Source organism: Vicia villosa, unplaced genomic scaffold (genome assembly GCF_029867415.1).
Source record: "Vicia villosa cultivar HV-30 ecotype Madison, WI unplaced genomic scaffold, Vvil1.0 ctg.005726F_1_1, whole genome shotgun sequence".
Lineage (NCBI taxonomy): Eukaryota > Viridiplantae > Streptophyta > Magnoliopsida > Fabales > Fabaceae > Vicia > Vicia villosa.
The window spans coordinates 38,760-48,511 of NW_026706672.1; the positions used below are offsets into that span (position 1 = coordinate 38,760).

The 9,752-nt window shown below is 35.5% G+C and overlaps 1 long non-coding RNA gene across 1 annotated transcript; it reads right to left on the bottom strand.

The window, feature by feature from the left end:
• Positions 1–5,373: 5,373 nt before the first annotated feature.
• LOC131642738 (uncharacterized) lies at positions 5,374–7,917 on the bottom strand. Its single transcript, XR_009295985.1, has 3 exons — positions 7,525–7,917; positions 6,967–7,424; positions 5,374–6,302 (listed from the first exon to the last, which is right to left on the bottom strand). It is a non-coding gene; the product is annotated as an uncharacterized LOC131642738 (long non-coding RNA).
• Between the last annotated feature and the right edge of the window lie 1,835 nt (positions 7,918–9,752).

A 9,752-nucleotide genomic window follows, 5' to 3' on the forward strand; every position in this document is an offset into this window, starting at 1 on the left:
ATATATATATATATATATATATATATATATATATATATATATATATATATATATATATATATATATATCACAGAAACGCTACAGTATGCGAATCAAACATGAATCAGTATTTGAACATTATATTGAGATTGAACACAAATCTTAAAAAAACATTATTGTAAGACACATAAAGCATATCAATAATTTCTAACATGTATTTTCAAATATAAACATCATAACATCATTACTCATCATATTCAAGGATTGCTCATCAAATCTAACAATGTCAAAATCACAAAATTAGAGATTTCAACTAAAACATGTTTTTACCCATTAATACACTATCATACAAACCCAATAATCATGTGAGAATCCACCCTTACCTTAGGATTCTTTGAGCTCTTGAGTTTTTTCTCTTAGGTTTTCTCCTCTTCTTCTCCACTTCTCTCTTTCTCTTCTCTTACCCTCTTTTTCCATTTTTCCTTTTTTTTTTACTATCTTTCTCTTTTCTCTCTCATTTTATAAAACCCTTACTAATTTTAATTGGGCTTAACTCACCCATTCTCACACTTTCTATTCACACTCCATATTTAGACCCAATTACTAATTCTATATTATTTCTCCACAAAATAAAATAAATCACATAATTTAATTAAGTCAATTAACTCAAATAAATCAATTATGCACAAAATCACACAATTAATTAATAAATCATATATTTTACCAAAACCACCAATTAATTAAATACTATATCATATAATAATTAATAAAATAAATATATAATATAATAAATAAAAATCGGGGTGTTACACACCAAAGTGTAAGTTGATTGCTCTGGTCAAAATATATGATTTTAGCTTTTGGTTCAGTGAGCAATCGATTGCACTACAATGTAAATCGATTGCACTTTTCACAATATGTGGTTTTTTCTTCTTGTTCAGTGAGCAATCTATTGCACCATATTGTAAATCGGTTGCACCTGACAGAAAATGACTCTTTATTGTTTCGACCATAACTTGAGCTTCACAACTCGGATTTCGACGCAGTCAGAGGCGTTGGAAAACTTGGTGAGGTAAACTTTAGGGTACATATTGTGAAGGATTAACGGAGGTTAACTAAAAATGTTGTATCATGAACAAGGGTTATATAATGGGCATAAGGTTAGTAACTGTGCGATGTTTGTTACCAATATATGGTTATCCTTGTGATGTGATGTCCAAGGATGCTCCCAGGCCATATATTGAAGATCCTTCTCGGATGTGACACTCGGGATTTATTGGTTCTCTGTAGTTCAGGAGTATTCTTTGGGGATGAACTCCCGAGGATGCGAACCAATACCTTCCCCTCATCGTTCTCATTATGGAGGAGTCGAATCGTGTGATGCGATTCGATGTTCATTTCATGGTTTTGATGAGCTGAATTGTGCGACACGATTCGATGAGAATCCATGTTTCCCTGCGGTCCATACTATTGATGAGTCAAATCATGTGATGCGGTTTGTGTAACACCTATTTTCTAACACCAAATATTTATATAAAATAATAGAGTAAAATAGAATGCATACAATAAAGGGTGCCACATATCGTTTCCACAACAATGTATTTGATCATATTTATAACACCTATTTAAAACTTCATATTTCATCAATATGCATAACGCAACGGAATAGTATATTCTCAAAAAAATTCAATGATTATATCCCATACTATAATCATCTACCAATCATAATGACATTATCATATCATCAATAAGTCATATGAATTCAAACATAGGCACCAAGGCCACTTAACATAATATCTTCAAATAACATGTTAAATAAGAGACGTATAACAATTATCTCAAAACAACAAACATGATTTCAAATACCCCCCCCCCCCCCCCCCCCCGTGTTACATGACCAGAGCATTGACGTACTACCTAGTAAAATGAAATAACCGATAAGCTCCTCGGCTAGTCCTCGTGCAAGCACACTACTCGTATGAGCCTGCACGATGTCCCATAGAACATCATTCAAACAGAAGGGTGAGAACTCACATCATTATGAATATATATAATATGAACAATTAATATCGCATACAAAACAGTCCAATAATTCATCACACTTCATAATTTAAATAGGTTCCACAAATATCACACATAACTCAACCTTTGTTACTTTCCACCGAAATAACAATTATCAAAACAACACATAAGCACACATTAATTTAAATATCACATATCAAACAATGTGACTCCAATGCAAATAATGTGACTCATGCATGTGGTACCAATGTGAAAATCAAGCTCACCTCTCTTGATTCTATATTCAAGAACCAGAGCCACGCTTCAGATCCGGACAAGACCAAAGCCCTCCAATTTGAACATATAGTCCACTGCTTCCTATCCATATAGGAACAAAGCCACGCTTCTATTTCCATCCAAGGATCAAAGCCATCATCTTATCTCACACCCCACATGAGCACACTACCAAAGAACATATAGTCCGTCACCTCTTTTCCCCCTCTAAGGATCAAGGCCACCATGAATGCATGTACAATTACCAAAAAACATATGCAATTAAGATCATCTAACAATCTTAACATACCACATACCATAATAATTAAACACATTGAATTATCCACCAATTGCACAATATACATCCATCATGTAAACATCATCAACAATGCATCCAAATAGCATTAAACATTTACACACATCACAAATAACATATAACATCATAGCTCAACAATGTTATTATCACCCAACATCAATTCACATATTACATAAATACAATTCAAGTAACATGTCTTCACTCACGTACACATCATACTCATAGTATTCACCAAACTAACACATCATCATAACATATACTAAACAATACCAAGACATGTTGTTCACATCCAAGACCACTTCATTATAGCACATATGTTAAGTCACGACAAAACATAGTTAAATCAATTCACAATAGAAAATAATTACCTATTGCTATATCCCCACATGGTCTCATTGTCTCATCATAAGGAAATCACTCATCAAGTATAACATAACATAGTTACACCAACTCATAACAAAGAACATATTACCTATGTTATCTCTACATAGTTCATCATTTCATCTTAGTTACAATCTATAAATACTATAACCTATAATTAATTTTATTCTATCGATGTATAGTTCATCTCATTAGCTTTCTAATGCTTCGAACGACACACAAAACATATTTACGGTTCAAAAGTTATGGTCTTTACAAAATCTGTCAAAATTGGATAACTTGCGGTTCCACTCAAGCCAACCCATGAATCGACTCATACCTTGCAGCGGTTGACTCAAGCCCTTCAGTGGTCAACCGCTCGCTGAAATAACCAGATTTTTGCCTTTGCGGGTCAGCTCAGGCCAACCCTACCTTCTGTAATGGTCAACTCATGCTGCGTAAAAATCCAAAAATCACCATTTCTCTTCCCTATTCCCCTTATAAAACAACCATTAACGCATATACAATCTATGCATCAATTGACAGCAAATATCTCATGAATTTATGAAACAACAACCATTTACTATCATCAAACATGATCCAAAACAATCATTTCATGGATTCTACACAAACCCTAACATTTGCAATTATGAGAGAATGAAGACATGAAAGTCCTAAGCATACAACTACCCATTGCTTATCATACAATACCCACAATAATGAGGATTCTCCCCCTTACCTCTTAAAGATCCTTATTCTTCTAGGATTCCTTCACTTTCTCTCTTTCCCCTCTCTCTTCCCCCCTCTCTCTCTCTCTCTCTCTCCTCTCTCTCTCTCTCTCTCTCTCTCTCTCTCTCTCTCTCTCTCTCTCTCTCTCTCTCTCTCTCTCTCTCTCTCTCTCTCTCTACCGAATGAATGTGTTATGAAACTAAACCTAGTTTCCTCTTTCTATCTTTCTCTAAGCAAATGGGCTTAGTCACACATTCCTTCTTATTATTTCTATTTCCACTAATTAGGCCCAATAGCTATTATATTCTTATTCTACTAATAGTTATAATAACTCAAATAGCCAAATTAACACAACACACAATTAAATAATTATCATACCAAATAATAATTAAATAATTAAATAATTATTTAAATAAATAAATAATAAAAATCGGGATGTTACAACTCTCTCCCCCTTAAAATATTTTCGTCCTCGAAAAATTACCTCAAGTGAACAACTTTGGATACGAGTCCTTCATCTTACTCTCGAGTTCCCACGTCACATTGCCATCGGCCGGTCCTCCCCAAACCACCTTTACCAAAGCGATCTCCTTACCACGAATTTTCTTCACTTCACGATTCTCAATTCGCATAGGTGATGTATCAATAGTCAAGTTATCCCTTACTTGAATATCATCTAATTGAACAACATGCGATGGATCCGCAATGTATCTCCTCAACTGAGACACATGGAATACATCATGAAGATTAGTTAGCGATGGTGGTAAAGCAATCTAATATGCCACCTCAACTACCCTCTCAGAAATCTTAAACGGACAAATAAAACGCGGCGTCAACTTACACGATTTCAAAGGCCTACCAACACCCGTTATTGGCATAACTCGAAGAAACACATGTTCATCCTTCTCAAACTCAAGTGCTTTCCTCCACTTTTCATGGTAACTCTTCTGACGACTTTGAGAAGCCTTCATCTTCTCCTAAATCATCTTAATCTTATTTGTAGTCTGTTGAACCATCTCAGGTCCAACCACAACACTCTCTTCGGATTCATACCAACACAAAGGAGTCCGAGACCTTCTACCATACAAAGCCTCAAAAGGTGTCATTTCAATACTCGAATGGAAACTATTGTTAAAAGTAAACTCAATCAAAGGCAAAAATCTATCCCAAGTGTTGCACCCCAAAATTTGTCCATCTGATTTTATGTCTAACTGGCTTATTGCGCTAACATCTTTTGCATCTCAGGTCATCAGCGAATCATACATCCATTTAATCAATGATTTGACATGGGATCAATAATCTCGAAACCACTTTGAGGCCTTCACAAGCTTGCTTGAAGATCTTGATCTCAACACTTGAGCTTGCTCATTAATTGAGGTTCGGTTTCATTTTATTTATGAGGCGGTTTCATTTTATTTATGAGGCAAGTCATTGCTCTAGGGGACAAAGGTTGAATTCGGGCATGGAGTTACCCATGGTGTTAGCATTGATAAGTTGAATTTTGGATATGAAGTCATTCATAATGTTAGCATTGATCATTTTTGAATTTGGAAGCCAACTTCTAAGGATTTGACGTTGGGCCAAAAGTTCATATTAAATTGATGGCTCTCATCTTCTATTGCCGTACTTATCCAAGATTTACAAAAAAAATATAGAAAGTCAAGAAAGCATATGTTCTAAGTTTCAAATTCAAAGGTTATTAGAAAAAGAGTAAGTCACTAAAATTTCATTACACTTCAAGTTAGAATTATGCTCCATTTGCTACAAGTACATTGCCATCAAGAAAATTTACATACAAAAGAAATATTTCCACACATGTTCAGCTCCATGTATACACCAAAATCTTTCAATTCAAATTCTCCTAAATACACATTTACCATACCAGAATCAACATCATACAACATATATAATCCTAAACCCAGTCACCCATCATACATAATTCTGAACCCAGTCATCCATAGCTAATGATCATCACTCATGACAAACTCGAATACAATACAACATCCAATTTTCTTCATCACAAAGTAAATACAATGCTAAACCACGCCGTTTGACGATTCTGAGTTCAGGCACATGATATTTCTTGGTTTTCAAGCTTTATTGTCCATTCACGGTTGAACCCAGCTGGTTATTATGCCCAGTTTCTCCGACCAGCGAGTCAAAACCTCAATTACAACTCAAGCTGCAAGACTGATGCCAAGTACAATAAATCCCGATAGCTCCATGGTTTAACTTGCGTCGCTCATAACAGTCCCTGCATATTTTAAACCAACAGAACCCAACAGCAGTCAACCAAACCATCCCTGTGCAAAAAATAGACAAAATCAGTTTCAGCCAGTCCATACACTTCCATATGCAAATTCCAATCTTGCTGCCACATATTCAAATGCAAACAAAATCCTACACACAGCATAACCAAAAATAACCTACAAATAGCATAACTTATAAACAAACAGCATAACCTACAAACAGCAAGATACTACACATACATTCATACCCAAATCAGTTCCAACACAGTAACCATGGTTAATTCAAAAAAAAAAAAAGAAAAAGAAGAAAACAGTTGAGCTCCATCACAAACAGTTTGTCATGCAACTTCATAATTCGCGGCAGAGTCAAGCATATTTGTAGCAATAAGCCAAACCTGCCATACACATGTTCATGATCAGTTTAAGACAATTCCAAATCGACTCGTACATTTAAGATCATTGCTACTCAAAATTCAACCGAAAAATAAAATATTGCATCAGTTTCTAGCAGGTGTAGTGTGTTCAAATTGGATTGTTCGCTACTGATTCGTGTCTTGCGGTTCAAATGAAAGTTGAAAGCAACAATTAGCTACTAACAGAATTAACAGAATTTGCTAACAGTTACAAACCTCTCCTTTAACCTATAACCAACCCACAAACATTCATCCCTTTAACCAACAGCCAAAACCAATTCATAACAAACTTCCTAACTAATTCTCAACCACCTAAACCAATTCAGAACTAATTTGTAACCAATTCATAACAGAATTCAACCCTCCTAACTAACTAACAGAATGTAACTAACTTTTGTTACAATTATAGTTTCCTATAACTAACTCTCAAACCTTAACCAACTTTTGAACACACATAACAGAGCTAACCGATTTTGATAACTTACATTCACTCCTAACTAATTCAGTTGGAATTGTAACCACCAAAACAAAAACAGGAAATAGAGTTCCCAAGCCCAACTAACAAAATCGATTTACAATAGAAAAGGGAGAAGAAGAGATTAACTGAAATTAACAGTTACAACAGAAATTGAGAAGAGTAACCGACCTGGAAACTCTATATAACTGGACCTTCACTCAGCTTCAGGGGCTTCACCATTTTTGATCTCTCATTCATTCTCCACCACTTCATCATCTTCACTCTCTCCACCATTTTTGATCTCTCGATTCATTCTCCACCACTTCATCATCTTCACTCTCTCCACCATTTTTGATCTCTCGATTCATTCTCCACCACTTCATCATCTTCACTCTCTCCACCATTTTTGATCTCTCGATTCATTCTCCACCACTTCATCATCTTCACTCTCTCCACCATTTTCACCTTCACTCTTCCATCTCAGTTCACACTTCGGCTCCTCTGCAAATCCATCATCACCATTGATCATCTCATCACACCTTCTCTCGATCCCTTCACATTTCATCATCATCTTCAGTCATCAACTCTTGCTTCTCCACCATCTTCATCATTCTTCAGTTGGACACTCATCACCATTACCCCTCAACCTTCAATTCGCAGAGAAAAGTCAAAACACAGAAAAAAAAAAGGAGAAGAGCAATAATTTCGATAAGAAGAAGAGGCAATCAGAAGAAAGAGAGAACAAACCTCCTCTGAACCGTGTTCACGATTCTTCAACAACTTCAATCTTCAATGACGAGTTCTCCATCAGGTGCTTGAATCTGCGTAATTAACCAAGGTTACAACGATATCAGGGGCTCTCACATCTTCAACAACAAAAGCTAATCGAAGAGAAGAAGATGAACGCGAAGAAGCGAGGGTGAGAGGCGAACGAGAGTGAGGGAGATGTTTACGTGTGGTGGTCGAAAGGCGAGCGGCGGAGTTTCTATTCGGAGAAATGAGTTCTCCGGCGCCGCATTGAGGGTGAAGAAGAGACCTCATCTAATCCGATTTCAATAGTCACACGTAAATCAACCCTAAACCCCTTTCTTCTAATTATGCTTTTTTTTCTGATTAATGCATTTGATTTGTGATAATTGAATATGAATAAATTTTGGTTAATTGTAATTAAATCTGATTAATGAAAACAATACATAGTTTGAAATAATAATTGAAATCACAAAAATCTGAAAATGAACCAAATTATCTTGGGCCCTTCACAAATTGTTACACTCTGTGGCCCATCATGTCCTTTTTTCGTTATGTTAAGAATCACAAAATAAATCTATTGGGCCACGAACTGCTAACCTCACCCCCTTTTAGGCCCACGTTATCCTTTTTGCTACAAACTGACAATAAACACCCTTTGGGCTGGGCCCTGCGCCCTGTTACTGATTACACCCATTAATCAAGTTTGCACCCCCTGTTTCTATTTTCTCAATTACTAGAATTTAGATTTTAATTAGATTTTTACCATTTCTTTGAGTAATTAAAATGCTAAGTTTTCCTATTAGTTTTAGACCTTTAAAACATAATTTTTGTCATATAAAAATGTACATAAAAAATATTAGTTAGGCTAATTATTTTATTTCTCTTTTGCTTGGTTTTGAATTCTTTTTCACATAAAAACCATAGAAAATAAATAATGTCTTTTAATTCAATTCCGCACTATATTTTGAATCATTTGTTTTCATGTTTGGTGCTATATTTTCAAGTGTTTCTTTTAGTCATTTTTTTACTAATTTTGTATCATGCTTGCTTTTGATTTTTACTTGTAATTTCACTTGTATGTTCCTTTAGAATTTTAGGACCTATCTTAACATAATTTTTAGGCTTAGTGTTTCCCCTTAAAACCCTATATTTTAGGTAGAATTTTTAGGCTTAGTGTTTCCCCTTAAAACCCTATATTTTAGGTAGAATTTTCTTAGACAATTTAGGACTTAGAATCTATTTTAGCTCATATTAGAATTAGGTTCTTTCTTTTCCTTTCTTCAACTTTTAAAACATTAAAAAAGGACGACGTGAATCATGCCAATACTTCTTTTTTCATAGTAGAAAAGAAATGATTGGGGTGTAGGCCCCGATGTATGTTCTTTTCTACTTAGTGGGAGAAATGATTGGGGCGTAGGCCTCGATGTATTTCCTACCGCTATTTAGATAAATGATTGAGGCGTAGGCCTTGATGTATTTCTCTAATCACTTAAACTTTTAAGGCATGATTCAAGTCACAAATAATTTTCCTTAAAAGACACCTAACCAAAAACATTTCAAAACATCTAATAAAGGCTCAGACCTAAACAAAGTAAAGAAGTGATGCGAAGCCTTGTAGTGGGTTTTGTCCATCATGGAATTACACCTAAAAAAACACAAACCAATCTTCTCTCTTCTCTCTCCTCTCTCTTGCCTTCAGGGCATTTCTTTCCCTTAATCGGACATGTTGCTTCCTTTCGATCGCAGACTGGTAACGCATAAGACTCCACTCAACGAGATGCTATCCTGACGCTAGATTGCGAATGTAACTTCGTCCACTAAAAAACACAAAAACAAACAAAAAATAAAGAGCCGAACTACGGCGCTCTTATTCCTCAAAAGGATACGTAGGCATTAGGTCGCGGGGCCTAAGCGAGCACAACTATTTATAATCCCTATTTTCCCCCGTGTTTCTTCTTCTTTCATTTGCATGCATTCCCTTTGCATCAGGTTTTAGATTTATACACCCTTAGAATAAAACAAACATAAGTGGATCCTGTGGAGTACCACAGACGTGAGGGGTGCTAATACCTTCCCCTTGCGTAACCGACTTCTTACCCGATCTTTGGTCGCAAGACCTTTTCTTATCCATTCTTTATTCTAGGTTTTCTGATATTCCTTTCCCTCTTTGGGATAAATATATTGGTGGCGACTCTGTTAATTTTCGCGAGCGTGCGACAACTGGC